Source organism: Dendrobates tinctorius, unplaced genomic scaffold (genome assembly GCF_039654945.1).
Source record: "Dendrobates tinctorius isolate UK_male_01 unplaced genomic scaffold, ASM3965494v1 ptg000070l, whole genome shotgun sequence".
In the NCBI taxonomy this organism is placed as follows: domain Eukaryota; kingdom Metazoa; phylum Chordata; class Amphibia; order Anura; family Dendrobatidae; genus Dendrobates; species Dendrobates tinctorius.
Genome location: NW_027361738.1, coordinates 17,852,060 through 17,869,033, shown reverse-complemented (window position 1 = coordinate 17,869,033; position 16,974 = coordinate 17,852,060). Strand labels below are relative to the sequence as shown.

The 16,974-nt window shown below is 40.7% G+C and overlaps 1 protein-coding gene across 1 annotated transcript in view; it reads right to left on the bottom strand.

Annotated features, from left to right (window-relative positions):
• The window catches only part of HDAC9 (histone deacetylase 9), an 875,224-nt gene extending 858,586 nt beyond the window's left edge, over positions 1–16,638 (bottom strand). The window contains exon 1 of the mRNA XM_073581439.1: positions 16,426–16,638. The gene's annotated coding sequence lies outside the window, so the exon portion shown is untranslated. The remainder of the gene's footprint in view (positions 1–16,425) is intronic.
• Between the last annotated feature and the right edge of the window lie 336 nt (positions 16,639–16,974).

The following is a 16,974-nucleotide window of genomic DNA, read 5'->3' as shown; positions in this document are numbered from 1 at the left end:
ATACAGCTTCCTATGACCTACGTGCCCATATAGATGGCTTAGGAGGGACAATCCTACTGACAGATTTACTTTAAACAGATTCTCAAATGAGAAACTTACGGTAATCAGAAATGGAATTTGTATATTTTTTTTAGGCAAACCGTTTAATTTGCTTTATTTTTCTGTAGTAATACAGTTGTATAGAAAATGTTGGCCTTTCTTACTCCATTGTTATTTTATACCAGCTGCTCATGTCTCCATAATGCAGCTGAAGCAACCTAGTTTTATTTGATGAGTCAAATAGCATGATACAGCTGTTCTGTAATGGGTCACGACTTCAGTTTTCTTTATTTCAGCACACTAAAAATGTACCGTATTTCCGAAAAGGGAGCAAGATTAATGTAATATAGTTAGAGCCACATGCCACATGAGTCAACATAAAAAGTAATGAAAGTGCAAATAAATGTCATTTACTGGGTTTTGGAGCTCTCGTTTTTGTTCTCACATACGGGCATTAGCAAAATAGTTTTTCATGACTCAAATTTGACTTTATTATAATTCTAAACCGACATAAAAGCCCCTTGAATTAGATGAGAGAAATAACGACAGGAAGCAATTTATGTCTTTATATTAACACAGTGAGAAAGATGCAGCAAACTGCAGTGTGAATAGCATCCTGTGACCGCCAACGGCTCATCAATATTTCCTTGTCTCAACGTCTCTGTACTGGAGTCTTATAACTGCAAAATGTTAATGACGAAACCTGTGGAAAGGCTTCTTAGTACAGATATCGGGATAATACACATGTGAAATCCTTCTGTGTTCCCAAATCCTGCTCATTATTGAAAATATAGTAAATCCTTAGTAAACCAGTCTCACTGATACAATCACCCAATTAAAAAAGAATGTTCTTCTGGGGAGTGGTCTTCTCAAAGAAGATAGCCAGTGTGAATAGTGTATTAAGAAACTGAAAATCTGTCATAGGACATCTGGTCTTGTGAGCAGAGCAGTCTTTCGGAAAAGTTTGACAGTTTCTACAGTATTTTCCATTACCACAAACCAACTGCCACCACAGAATTGCAAAAAGAGACTCAACTTTCACATCAATCCCTCTCCCCAATGGGAATCATCCAAAATTCCTATGCCAGACACATGTATGTGTTAGGCGTCAGATTCCTGCAACTGCACAGCAGGAATCCCAGAGCCATGCATCCAGCGGTCTCCCATTCCTTTCCGACCGCTCAGGGACCTGCACAGCAATCTCGGCGATCCAGGCGCCCTGCTCAGACCAGCTCTCTGTGTCTGAATGTTGTTGCCACCTCTGGACCAGCAATGGTAGCGCAACCTGCTTTGCAGGAAACCACTTCAGAGGCTAAGTCCTCTCGCCGCGCTACTGGGCATGCCCACGATACGATCTCCCAATGGAGATCGGGGGTCACGTGCTCAGGTCCATGTCCTGATCTGATTGGCCAATCTCAGAGGTCTGGAAGGTCCCGGAAGCGCATGGCTATAAAAGACCCGCATGGCCGCTCGGCCATGCGCTAGTATAGACTATACTGCTATGTGTAATGGTGACGGATGTATGATTCTGGTGACTGACTCATTTGAAACCCCTTCCCTCTGATATTACGTATGTGGTTAGGGAATTAGTATTATAGTCAGTGCCAGTCAGTGGCAAGCCTTAGGCCACTGTGCATACCGCACTGATACACTAGCGTCCGATAGTGTTATGCTTCACGTCACTGTCGTACAGCGGCTGTAGTTGCTGCCGCGCTGCAGTTAGCAGCACTTACTGGCATCCATGGTAGCGACACCGCACGCACGGTAGGTCAAGACGGACACCGACCTCTGCCTTGGGCCGTGTCCTGTGACTGTATACCGTGTGTGCACTCCAGCTGAGACCTGTGAAGCTAACAGGCTCAGCGTTTATGCTTTAGTTATAGTAAAGTATCTCTGTGAGTTTTACAGAGTCCGCTCTGCGCACCTCGGGTGACGTTTAACCCGAGCGCAGTATACCGCCATATAGCGAGTCTGCCATTACTTAGCAGCGGTTGTTACACCTACTGCACGGTGGACCCCGGGCGGCGAACGCACTTCCTATTATTTATATTTAGTGCGTTCCGCCGTCCCTAACAGTATGCTAGTCAATTTCATAGAGGCCAATTAACTAATCTGTATGTTTTTTTGGAGCGGAGAGCCCACAGAACCGATAGTAAACCCACTCAAATAGCGGTAGAACATACAAACTGCATGCTGATGTTGCCTTTAGGCCACTTTCCCACTTTCACTGTTTGGCCAATATTTGACCTCAGTATTTGTAAGCCAAAACCAGGCATGAACAATCAGAGGAAAAGTATAATAGAAATCCGTCACCACTTCTGTATTTATCACCCACTCCTGATTTTGGCTTAGAAATACTGATGTAAAATACTGACCAAATATTGACCATGAAGATACATTATTAATCCCTTAACCCCTTTACTACCTTTGACAAACATGTATGTCAAAACTAGTGTCCCTGCCTTTTATGTGGGCTCACACGCAGAGCCCACATTTTACCCGGTCAATCAATGGCAGCAGGATTTAACACGCGCTGTCCAGAAGTGCATCATTCATCCCGCACACAGATTCCACCCATCCCACCCATCAGCGTCCCTGTCACAAGATTGCAGGGGGTGTGATGGGTTGTTATGGCAGCCGGGGGTCTACTGATGACCGGTGTCGGTCATTACAAGTCTCCTGCTGAAGCATTGATATGTATAGCACAGGCAATTGGTCAAAGTATACTTTGCGGATTTGGCTAAATCCACAGGTAAATCGGTCAGGTAATCCCAGCAAAGAGCAAACAGATGAATGGCAAACTAGGGCACACAAATCACCACATTAACAGACGGAACTATTTATCTGAAGTATTGCGGTACATATTTCAGTCAAAAAACGGAGGTGCTTGCATGAAAAAACATGAATATTTCAATGTGAAGCGAAAAAAGAAGAAATATGCAGCACTCACCAATATAGCTGAAAAACTGTGCGTCTTTATTTCACATGAATTTCATCAATAGATATGTGGACATGCAGGACGTTAGAGGAATGCTAGGGGAGGGAGGTGCCGGACAACGGCCGTTTCGCGATTTCTCACTTCTACGGGTCCAGGTGAGGGGATTAGCGTAAGGTCATTTCCTTTATAGGACCACAGACCTTGCTAATTAACATACATAATGAGTTGTGAGACAAACATTTACAAAAAATAGTTATACAATATACAGAGTGCAAGATACTAGTAAAGAATAAATCTTTCCATATCGATTTACAAGATAATCTGTATTTTTACAATATCATAGGAAGATTATAATCTAAATAACTTTACATACAATTTTTTATAACATTTTTATAAAAATACTGATAGATCGATCCGGTCATTTAGTCCCAAAGGACCTTGTGCGTTCGCTTTCAGGATCCATTTTGCTTCTTGTTGCAATAAAGTTTTGTCATGGCTACCTCCTTGAGGTGGAAAATTGACCTTTTCAATCCCTGCAAAACTCAAAATTTCTGGGTTAGCTTTATACATATCTTGAATATGCTTGATTAATCACAGTGAGCCATTTCCTGAGGTGATAGATCTATAGTGTTCACCAAAACGTATCGTAAGTGGTCTTATAGTTTTTCCAATATAAAAATAACCGCATGGCCAGAAAATAATATAAACCACGAATTTAGTTTGACAAGAAATGTAGTTTTGTACCTTATGTTTATGACCTGCATTTTACCTGCGGATTTAGGGCAGATTTTGTGCGGATTTCCCCTGCGTTTTGACAACTATGAATTCCTATAATGGAGCAGGTATCAAAACGCTGCGGATCCGCACAAAGAATTGACATGCTGCGGATTTAGATCCGCGCGGAAAAATCTGCAGCATGTGCAATGCATTTTTGATTTCTCATAGACTTTAATGGTACTGTAAAATGCAGCAGAATCTGCAACGTGTGCAATGCACAAAAAGTTGCCCCACTAAAAATAAAACAATTAAAAAAATTAAATACACACATTTGGTTTTACTGCTTTCAGAAATGCCTGATCTATCAAAAATACAAAATAAATTAATCCTATCAAAGACAGTGTAACAAGAAAAAAAAACAAAGCCAGATTTGTTTTTGGTTTTTTTTTACCACAGCAAAATTACAATAAAATGCAATAAGAGGTGATTAAAACATTGTATCTACTCCAAAATGGTATCCATAAAAACATCAGCTAATGGTACAAAAAAAATAATCTGTCACATCGCTGCATTTCCTTAAAAATTAAAACATTATGGGTCTCGGAAAAAGGAGACAAAAACAATTTTTTTTTTCTTTTTTACAGATTTACACATTTTTTTCACCACCTAAATAAATAACGAAACTATACATGTTTGGTATATAAATATGCGTACTGACCTGTAGAATCATATAGCCAGATCAAGTTTACCACATAGTGAACATGGCAAACAAAATACCAAAAAAAATATTGTGAACTTGAACTTTTTCTGCAATTTCAACACACGTAGGTTTTTTTCTCCCCTTTTCAATTACACTGTATGGTAAAATGAATGGTGTCATTCAAAAATACAACTCGTCTCTCAAAAATCAAGCCCTCATATGTCTATATGGCCAGAAAAATAAAAAAAGCTATGGATCTTGGAAGAAGGCGAGGAAAAGACTGAAAAAACTGAAAAGGGTAGTTAAGGGGCTAAAAGGGTTGTCCAGTCATAAGATATTGATGATCTATCCTTGGCATAGGTCAACAATATAACATTAGTGGGAGCACGAAACTGGCACCTTCATAGATCAGCTTTTATTTGGCCAGGAGTAAATATGTTACTGAGTTGCAATTCACCTGATTAGGAGCTGTTCTTCAGCACCCGGCAGTGTCCACTACTCATTAATTGATGCTGCGCATTACAGCTTTGTTATAAGCCTCCCCGCTAGAGCTTATAACAGCTAATTTGTGAGCGTGCCGTGTATCAGGCACCCGCCGATTAGATAGGTTATTCCGTCACAAGACATAGGTCATCACTATTTTAAAGACCTGAGTATTTCTGGCCTTAGAGAAAATCTGTCAACAGATTTCAATATACAAACTGCATACATAAAACATATCTCTTAGACCTGTTGAGAGAGGTGAACTTACTTTTAAAATTTACATCAGAATATCTGTATAGTCTATGAAAGTTTTCCTTACTAGATATCGAAATAATCAACTAGATAAGATAAATAAGCTTAACAGTCAGACTCAAAAAATGCTCAACTTAATATCAGGTGGAAAGAGCTTCAAAATGGATATGCCATATATGTGACAGATGTGAGTTACACCTAAGGCCAGGTTCACATAGCGTTAGCACAGCCCGTTCAACGCATAGCATTGACGGGCTGCGTTAACGCTATAGCATAACGCGATATACGTTATGCTATACCGCTAGCACTGATGATTCATCAGCGCTAGCGGTGACGGAGCCTCAGGCGCTGCACGCCGCATCCGAGGCTCTGTCAGTGTTTGACGGCACATCGCGAATGTGAGCCGCTTTACGGCATACGTCGCGATGCGCCACATAATGGGGGTTTATGGCAGCGTTAACGGACTGCGTTACACCGCGTTATACCGTGGTGTAACGCAGTCTGTTAAAAGGACTGCCTAAACGCAGTGTGACCCCAGCCTAAGGGACTGGCATCTATCTCTAGAACAGGGATCCCCAACCCTTATTTCCTTGCTGCTGTGAATTTAGAGGTAGGTGCTCTTGCACAACTTTTTCTATGGGAGTTCCAAAATCAGACATTTTTCCATAAATGTATAAGAAACGAATAACCCTTATATCTAAGGGAATGAAAATGTTTTTTCTAAACTTCCAACTTAGGCCGGTTTCACATTTGCGTTTCAGGGCGCAGCAACGGCCTGCGCACCGCCGCCGCTAAGCCCCGCCCCTGCCACGCCTCCGCCGGTAGCGCTGCATGCGTCCCCTATCGACGCAGGCCGTGCGCAGTATGCATTTGGCGGCGCATGCGTCCTTTTGACGGTGCGCCGAGCGCAACCAAATTGCAACAGGTTGCAAAGATAAAGATAAAGATAGGGGACATATACAGCGTCATGCACCGATAGGCGGAGCTACCGGCGGAGGCGCGGCAGGGGGCAGGGCTTAGCGGCAGCCGTGCGCAGGCCGTCACTGCGCCCTGAAACGCAAATGTGAAACCGGCCTTACTGTATGCAAATACTTTCATTCGATCACTGGCTCGCTCTTGTCATCTGCACCTCAAAAACATTTCTAGAATTCGACCTTTTCTTACTTTTGACTCTGCAAAAACTCTTACTGTTTCTCTTATTCATTCTCGTCTCGACTATTGTAACTCTCTTCTAATCGGTCTCCCTCTTACCAAACTCTCCCCTCTCCAATCTGTCTTGAATGCTGCAGCCAGGATCATATTCCTCACCAATCGTTACACCGATGCCTCTACCTTGTGCCAGTCATTACACTGGCTACCCATCCACTCCAGAATTCAGTATAAACTTATTACCCTCACCCACAAAGCCCTCCATGGCTCAGCACCACCCTACATCTCCTCCCTTGTTTCAGTATACCACCCTACCCGCGCCCTCCGTTCTGCTGATGACCTGAGGTTAGTATCCTCAATAGTCAGAACCTCCCACTCCCGTCTCCAAGACTTTACACGTGCCGCGCCAATTCTTTGGAATGCACTTCCCAGGTCAATACGATTAGTCCCCAATCCCCACAATTTTAAGCGTGTCCTGAAAACGCATTTATTCAGACTGGCCTATCGCCTCAACACATTAACCTAACCTATCCCTGTGTGGCAGAGCCAAAAGTTTTACCATAACCAGGTTCCCAGCATCATGTTCCCACATGCTTTATGCATCCATTATCCCTCTGTGTCTGTACTGTTACACACTTAACATTATGGCTGGTCCATACAATCAGAGCAACTGTTACCACCCACCTTTCGTGTCTCCCTCTTTCCTCATAGACTGTAAGCTTGCGAGCAGGGCCCTCACTCCTCTTGTTATTTGTTATAATCTACTGTATGTGATTATTGTTATGCTGTAATGTCTATTGTCTGTACAAATCCCCTCTGAAATGTAAAGTGCTGCGGAATATGTCGGCGCTATAAAAATAAAATTTATTATTATTATTATTATTATTATTATTAATTAAATATAAAAAAATGGTGTGGGTGCCCACGTAATTTTTATAACCAGCAGAGGGAAAGCCAATGGCTGGGGGCTGATGTTATTAATCTGGGAAAAGGGACAATACCCCATAAGATTTCCAGGATATATATAACAGCTCACAGCTGTTTGTTTAGCCTTAACTGGTGAATTTACGGGGGACCCCAGAAAAAAACAAATAATGTAAGGTCTGCTTTTCCCAGACGCCTGTGCGTGTCACACAGACAGCAAACAGATACACGGATGTCACATACGTACATATGGAGGCCTAACACACAGTATCGATGTTGCTCTCTACTTAAAGAAAAGATTTCACCAGATGCACTAATAGATCGTTTTAAATTTGATGAGGTTGGTGTACTGGCTTTAAAAATCCATGTCTCTAGCTATCCAACCCAACTGACTGACAACTGCAGCTATTACAGAGCTGTGTGAGATCTCAGCAGCAGGAGAGACATGGAGGAGCTGTCAGGCATGCTAGGTGGCCAGGGATTAAGTTTAACTGCTGAATACACATCTGTTTCTCACTTGAATCCTAAAATGTTTGTTTTAATAAAAGGCATGGATTTTGACAGTAATTTCATCAGCCACATAATAATAATAATAATCTTTGTTTTTATAAATTTTATAAATCTCTCTCATGGCTCCCAGCTTGCAGTTACAGAAAACTTACTAGAGAAACTAAAAGGCTGCTGTAAGACTAGTTTCCACCTGGGAAATAAATGCCTGGCTGACACTCGGGGGAATATACAGTATCTCTACTGACATCTAGGAAAGAATATCACTGATGAATCTTCTCACTCCACCCCCAATGTAAAGGAGACCTCAATCTACCACATATTACGTTCCGATATTTGAATAAATATGTTTAGGTTCAAACATTGATTATTGATTATAAAAATCCTATATCTCATCAACCTTATCATGTAATCACCTTCCGGAAGGACGCATGAACTGGTAACCATAAAACAATAAATTATGATAAAGACTGCATTCTGTCTGACACATTCCTGATGATATATACATTTCAGATCAATGATTCCTGATCCAACTTCACATGTGACACAAATGACTTGGCGGAACATAAGGAATGGAGAAGAAGGTGGATCCTGTTGCTATTCACTGCCGGAGAGATTTAAAGGTGGCCATAACCTCGGCCACTTGTAGGCTGACAGCCTTTTCCTTCTGACTTCCCCACATACATGCACACTTAGTTCAGCTGAGCATGCATGCGTTTTCAAAGGAAAGAAAAGAGTCAGTAGCTCTTGGATATCTCAATTGAAAGCGTATCTCCCTTGAGAATAAATGATCAGGTATGCTCAAATTTAACAAACCCTATCCTTTTTTTCTCCAACATCTTGCCAATGAGATTGGGTAATTTTGGGCTATTTTCACCGACCCCCCTCCAATCACAGCAGCACGAGACGAAGCCCCGCTCTTAAGATAATCATTCAAATGTTTATGGAATATTCTATGAATATGGAACATGCCATAGAGGTTTAAGGGACTAATACCTTTTTAGCAACGCATTGGACTCAGTCAAGTTCTGTTACAAAATGGATCATACCTCCAAAATAGAGAGTAATCTGGATAGAATAACTTAATAAATTACAGTTCAATTCTTAGAAAAAAAAAGTTATTAAGAAAGATGTAGTCAAAATGTATGAATGGAGAAAGTGGTCCTATAAGGGGTTTTGTGGTCACCTATATAGCTGACCTATCCGCAAGATCAGTAAAATCAGTGGGGAGTCTAACAGCTCACAGCCCTCACTGATTAGCTGTGAAGATTAGCACCATTCCATGCGTAGCAGCCACTGCATGGTACTGCGGAACAGCTCCAATGCTTTTGAAGCTTCTACACACTAGTCACTACACAATGATTGGATCTGAACTTTACAGTTCCTCAACACATGTTCGCCTCCATCCGCTGTCAGAGATTGTAACGGCTGAACATTTGGGAAGTGTCAGACCCTCGCGGATCCGATATTCTTGACCAATCCTAAGTAGATAGGTCATTAATATGTGTGACTGGACAACTCCTTTAAAGTGAACTCATCACCTTGATAATACAGACTAATCTGCAGGCACCTTGTAATAGAGCACAGGGAGGTGAGCAGATTGATATATACTGTAGTTTTGCTCTTTCTGAGATTTTAGGTCCAGTGGGAGGTCCTGCCAGTGATTGACAGCCATCTATGTACTGTACGTACAATTAGGCAGAAGTAGCTGTCAGTCGCTGATAGGACTGCCCAGTGGACCAAATACCCCAGAAGTAGCAGAGGTCTAAATTAATGAAACACAAGTTCTGCTGAATCATTTCCTGCAAAACTATATATCAATCTGCTCCGCTCCTCCTGATCTATAACATGATATCTGCAGATTTGATGACATTTTCATGGTGACAGGGTCCCTTTAACCAATAGAATAAAGTGTCTGCCCATAAATTTAGCCTTGATTCACTCAATAAACTCTGGCTCAAGGATACTATCATTTTTTTCTATCATGAAAAGAACAAAAAACTGGACAGGATGGTTCAACATGATTCTTATCCTATAGCATCAGTCCTAGGCCCAGACAGCTTTGATTCTGCCTTGGGCTTGACACAGGAGAGAATATCCTGCATCAACTTGTGGTCAGCAATATGTATGATGGTGGCTATAACTGCCTCACTTCAATAGCTAAGCCAGCCCCCTTCTCAATCTCTGGATTGGGCTGTGACATAGAAAGCGGGATGTCTTCTAAACCACACTTAAATAACTTTTTTTTTCTTATTCTCCAAGCATTGCTATGTTTTTTTCCCACATACTTCGTTACCAAAGATACCTGTCAGAATATGGGAGTGAGGAGCAGAGAGGCTCAGACAGGGAAAGTCCCCTACACAGCTGTTTGAGCAAAGTTTATGGACATTGCTCGGCAGCAGATGAAAGGAGCTTCTAAAGGAACATGAACTGGTCATTGAAATAGCACTTCAGCAGGTATAGCATTATGAAAATTCATAACTTTGCATTAACAGGAGGATAATTAAATTGCAAAATAAGGCTTAGTAACTCTTTAAATTCCTGTTGTTGTACAAATGATGGGTGATGATGACCATCCTATGTTTTGTGCTAGTCTCCCAATTGGTCCCCTAACAATCAGACTGGCATAGCATATGCACGTCACATGGCAATTTATATAGTGAGAAAATCCTTATTATTGTATTTTCATGCAGTAACTAAAAGAATAATATATTCCAACATGAGAAAATAGATTTGGCACTGCTGCACCACCTTACCTTAGCGTCATGCCATAAGGTACAGCTCACACACCCAACTAGAACGCCATAAACCCAAATGAGCGGGTACTCAATCCTTATGGAACAGACAAAAATCCAGTGCGACAAAAAAAAAGAAAAGGATGGCACTCACTGTTCCAATATACAAACTTTTATTGAAGGATAAAATGCATAGGCTCAGGAGTAATGTGCAAGGTACGGACAACGGCCGTTTCGCGCTCCTGCAGGACCAGTTGAAGCGTAGGAGTGCGAAACGGCCATTGTCCATACCTTGCACATTACTCCCGAGCCTATGAACGGTGAGTGCCATCCTTTTCTTCTTTTTTGTCGTAAAAGAATAATATGAACACGATGAAATTGGTAACAGCTTAGCTGGGATAAGTTCACCTGATATACAGCTCTGGCAAAAATTAAGAGACCATCACATCAAAACCCTGTCATGGGCAGCCCATTCTCCCGACCTGAACCGCATTGAAAACCTCTGGAATGTAATTAAGAGGATGATGGATAGTCACAAAACATCAAACAAAGAAGAACTGTTTACATTTTTGAGCCAGAAGCAGTGTGAAAGACTGGTGGAAGCCAAGACGCATGAAAGCTGTGATTAAAAATCATGGTTCTTCCAGAAAATATTGATTTCTGAACTCTTCCTGAGTTAAAGCATTAGTATTGTTGTTTCTAAATGATTATGAACTTGTTTTCTTTGCATTATTTGAGGTCTGCAAGCACTGGGTTTTTTTTTTAAATTTTGACCGTTTTTCCTTTTCAGAAAAAAAAAAACAACAAAATTTATTGCTTGGAAATTCGGAGACATGTTGTCAGAAGTTTGTAGACTAAAAGAACAATTTATATTTTACTCAAAAATATACCTAGAAGGAGGAAAATCAGGCAAACTGAACATTTGGAAGTGGTCTCTTAATTTTTGCCAGAGCTGTATAGTCCTTCGATATAGAAAGCATTTTACATTACATTAAATGTATACAGAAAGCTTCAATAATCACAGAAGGGTTCGGCACTTTGCCATCTATCACCAGCTAAAATACAAATAAAGTATGAAAGCTGGAAGAGATTCAAGCCACACTGAGCTTAGATTATTGATCCATTATAGCAGGACTGGATTATAGGTTTGTTTTAGCTTGGGTGAGGGATGCTTGCTTTGTATTCCGTTTTGTATTTTATATGAAAAGTTTAGTAACTTGATACTTTATACTTTTTAAATCACTAATTTCATATTGTTTCCAAGGGCTACTAACAGAATAATCGGAACAGAGGAAACAAAGATCTGTTAGACTCAATCTCAGATGTGATTTTTACACAATTTACACAATGATGTCCCAACAATCATCTCCCACATAGTATGATGACCCCCATATAGTATGATGGCCTCCACAGCCCCCTCACACGCACTGTACGATGGCACTATGGTACCCAGCACAGTACGATCACCCCTCAGACCCCCACACAGTATTATGCTCCAATAATTCCTCACCCAGTATGACTGCCCCACAATACCCAAACAGTATGATAGCCCCCCAACCCCCCCCAGACAGTGTGAAGGACCTCACAGCCCCACCACACAGTATAATGATCCCACATCCCCTCACACATTATGAGGCTCAATAATAGTTCCTTATAAGCATTCACTGTCAAACAAATACCCCACTACGTACCTAAACCTGTACCCTCAAAGCGCTGCTCCGCTCTTTATACAGATGGAGTATAGCTCCGCGCAACAGGTGTGATCTACAGATATTATTACGCCTGCTGCACTAAGGCTCAGACACACAGACTGAATGGTTGAGATAAGGGAGCCAGTGGTTTGCTGTTCCAACAGGATGCAGATGACATTGAAATTGTGAAGCTAAGAAGGATGGGGGGTCATTCGGTGCCAAGCTCCTCTCAACTCCTAAGCCCCATAGAGGCCAAGTGATCTACCTAGCACTATTAGCGGCACACTACCGTGTTTGCTCTAATCTTCTGAAACAAAATGTTAAAGGGGTTTTATTTGCCCATTGACAAAGTTCTTGAGCCTTTTTAAAACTTAAACTCAAACCTTGCTGTGTATGAACAAATAAAACATTCTGCTGCCTCGTTTGATACCCCTTCATGATTTGCATGGCCAAATGCATTCAGCATAGCAGTATATTCTTTAGACAACCATTAATAACCTTATTGATAGCAGCCAAGACGCGTAAGTGCGGGTAGTGATCAAACTCAATACTGATTAAATCGAGATGTTTTTTAAAAAAAAAAAATTTTCATCACTTGCATATCATTAACTTGTCCATCCATCCTGTTTATTTCCAGAATTCTACAGAAAGATAACTAATTTATAGAATAAAAAGTGTGTGTGTATATGTATGTGTGTGTGTGTGTGTATATATATATGTGTGTATATATATATATATATATAATATTGAGTTTTATAGAAATATTCCTTGTGATATTTAATTGTACATATAACTTTTTATTCCATAAATTAGTTATCTTGCTGTAAAATTCTGGAAATAAACAGGATGGATAGACAAGTTAGCGATATACAAATTAATTGTGTGTGTGTGTGTGTGTATATATATATATATATATATATATATATATATATATATATATATAAAAACAACGACAAAGCAAAGTCCAGCAATAACGTGAGCAATCCAGGATGCTGTTAAAAAAAAATTTCTTTCTTTTTATTCATAAATCCATTAAAATGCAATGGTCCAAGCAGTTCAAATCAGCAATAACGCAGGAAAGTAGTGCAGATAGGACTGCACTACTTTCCTGCGTTATTGCTGTTTTGAACTGCTTGGACCATTGCATTTTAATGGATTTATGAATAAAAAGAAAGAAAAAATTTTTTAACAGCATCCTGGATTGCTTACGTTATTGCTGGACTTTGCTTTGTCGTTGTTCACATTTGTATGGATGGACTCCTACATCCAGATCCGGGCACAACGGAGTTAACCAGGTCAGCTGAGGTTCCAGGTGGTTCACAGGAGTGAGCTGGTCTACATTGTTGGAGAGATATATATATATATATATATATATATATATATATATTATACACAGTGCCTTGCAAAAGTATTTGACCCCTTGGAACTTTTCAACCTTTTCCCACATATCATGCTTCAAACACAAAGATACCAAATGTAAATTTTTGGTGAACAATCAACAACAAGTGGGACACAATTGTGAAGTTGAACAAAATTTATTGGTTATTTTAAATTTTTGTGGAAATTCAAAAACTGTAAAGTGGGGAGTGCAATATTATTCGGCCCCTTCAACTTAATACTTTGTTGCGCCACCTTTTGCTGCGATTACAGCTGCAAGTCGCTTGGGGTATGTCTCTATCAGTTTTGTACATCGAGAGACTGAAATTCTTGCCCATTCTTCCTTAGCAAACAGTTCGTGCTCAGTGAGGTTTGATGGAGATCGTTTGTGAACAGCAGTTTTCAGCTCTTTCCACAGATTCTCGATTGGATTCAGGTCTGGACTTTGACTTGGCCATTCTAACACCTGGATATGTTTATTTATGAACCATTCCATTGTAGATTTTGCTTTATGTTTGGGATCATTGTCTTGTTGGAAGACAAATCTCCGTCCCAGTCTCAGGTCTTTTGTAGACTCCAACAGGTTTTCTTCACGAATGGTCCTGTATTTGGCTCCATTCATCTTCCCATCAATTTTAACCATCTTCCTGTCCCTGCTGAAGAAAAGCAGGCCCAAACCATGATGCTGCCACCACCATGTTTGACAGTGGGGATGGTGTGTTCAGGGTGATAAGTTGTGTCGCGTTTACGCCAAACATATCGTTTAGCATTGTTGCCAAAAAGTTCGATTTTGGTTTCATCTGACCAGAGCACCTTCTTACACATGTTTGGTGTGTCTCCCAGGTGGCTTGTTGCAAACTTTAAATGACACTTTTAATGGATATCTTTGAGAAATGGCTTTCTTCCTGCCACTCTTCCATAAAGGCCAGATTTGTGCAGTGTACGACTGATTGTTGTCCTATGGACAGACTGTCCCACCTCAGCTGTAGATCTCTGCAGTTCATCCAGAGTGATCATGGGCCTCTTGGCTGCATCTCTCATCAGTCTTAGTAGATTTGCCGGGTCTTGGTAGATTTGCAGTAGCATAATACTCCTTCCATTTCAATATGATCGCTTGCACAGTGCTCCTTGGGATGTTTGAAGTTTTGGAAATCATTTTGTATCCAAATCTGGCTTTAAACGTCTCCACAACAGTATCACGGACCTGCCTGTTGTGTTCCTTGGTCTTCATGATGCTCTCTGTGCTTCAAACAGAACCCTGAGACTATCACAGAGCAGGTGCATTTATACAGAGACTTGATTACACACAGGTGGATTATATTTATCATCATTAGTAATTTAGGACAACATTGTATCATTCCGAGATCCACAATGAACTTCTGGAGTGAGTTTGCTGCACTGAAAGTAAAGGAGCCGAATAATATTGCACGCCCCACTTTTCAGTTTTCGAATTTCCACAAAAATTTAAAATAACCAATAAATTTCTTTCAACTTCACAATTGTGTCCCACTTGTTGTTGATTCTTCACCAAAAATTTACATTTGGTATCTTTATGTTTGAAGCACACACATTTGGTATCGCCGCATTCAGAAACGCCCGATCTATCAAAATATAAAATCAATTAATCTGATTGGTAAACGGCGTAACATACCATACATAATGCGGGATATGCATGACGATAAATACTAAACAGACATTTAAAACTGCAAAATGATGTGCCATTGAGCAACCAGTAAATGATAACTAATCTTAAAAATAGAAAATTATAAAATGTCTATGACAAAAAGGAACAAAATTAGGAGGTAAGGCTAGTTTCACACTAGCGTTTTTTGCCAGCAGCGCACGCCGCCGCTAAGCCCCACCCCCTGCCCGCCCCCTCCGGTCATCTCCGCCTAGTATTGCACACGGCTGCATGCGATCTGCACACCCTATCTTTATTAAAGGGTGCACAGACCGTGTGCTGACCGTGCGCTAGTATAATTTAGCGTGCGCTGCGCCCTTTTGACGGTATATATATATATAACTCAGCAACAAAAAACATTTACTCATCATTTGTACAATTAAACCAAGCACTGCATGAGATAACATTTTAGTATCTGACAAATATAGCAAATTGGAGGCCAGATACACAGTCGGCCCTCTCACCACCAGTTATTTTATATCTAAGATAATAGCAGAAATTACATGTTCGAGGGAAAGGGCTCCACCTGTTTCCTACCTACTGGTCCCTCTGTGACTCCCCAGTGGAACGTGTAATTACATATCATCACATATCACTTACTGCTGCCTTACTTTGGCCTGATCACTGATTTGTTTTTTACTAAACCGATGAACCGGGGTATGATGTCATCTCCCAACAAGTATTTATTAATCCTTTGCTCCTGCTACTCATTGAAATTCTCATGGTTTTGCTATTAGATGGAATTAATAGAGCAGAACGTGATGGCAGATATATGTACCTGACTGCAGAAGTCCAACGTGAGACGAGAACGGTCTGAGAATAAACGCCTCTTAACTCTTTGATCTCCTTGAATTTAGATTACTAATTCTACTCTCATTGATCAGGATTTTTTAACTTGCGTACAGTTCTGTCAATCTACTATTTAAAAAGAAAACTGTTATGTGTAACTAGAAAGCACAAAAGAATAAAATAAAATTGGAAAGTAAATAAAATAGTAAAAACAATAATAGATTTTTTTTAACATTTTGTTATAAAAGTTATATAAGTAATAAACGGGAAAAATCTAGAAATGATCAGAATTTGGTAAACCCTTTCTCTTTATAACAGAAAGTGCAACTATCCATAAATACACACATGATGCTATGGATGCTATGCAGTCGTAGGGTTGACAGAGGTGAACTCAGTGACAGTTCTCGTCCCTTGGCTGTGCTATGTACCATGTCACAACTTACCTTTCGGGTTATTCAAAGGCTTGTTGGCGAACTTCCTAATGTATCCGCATCACCCATCTTCACCGGGAAGACTAGGGAAAGAGCACGAGCAGGTAGAAGAAGGGGTGAAGTATCTCGGCTGGTGATCCCAGGTTACAGGAGCATTGCGGAGCTGGAGACAAGTCTCAATGATGTTTTGAAACCTGCAGATAGAGAGGGAAAGGATGGGTGAGGATGGGAGGGAGCGAAAGATGTGATCACAGCCCGTGGCGACACGAATAGGATTTGCTAAAAATAGCAACTCAATAGAGAGAGGGAGAGGCTGGCTGAGCCAACAATTGTGGATCAGTTTCACAACACGAGCACGGGCATTGATACCGGCAGCATCCACATTAAACACTCATTGATGCAGGCGAGCCCCTCGTGCACTCTCGGCTCAGGATTGACGGCCATTTTTTTAAATATTTGCTGGTCTATTTGCCTAATGGCTTACTCCATTTTTCATTAGGGAGGGTCAAGTCACCATGTCACCCACCTGTAAATGTGCACCTGTGGAGGGGTCACTCACTT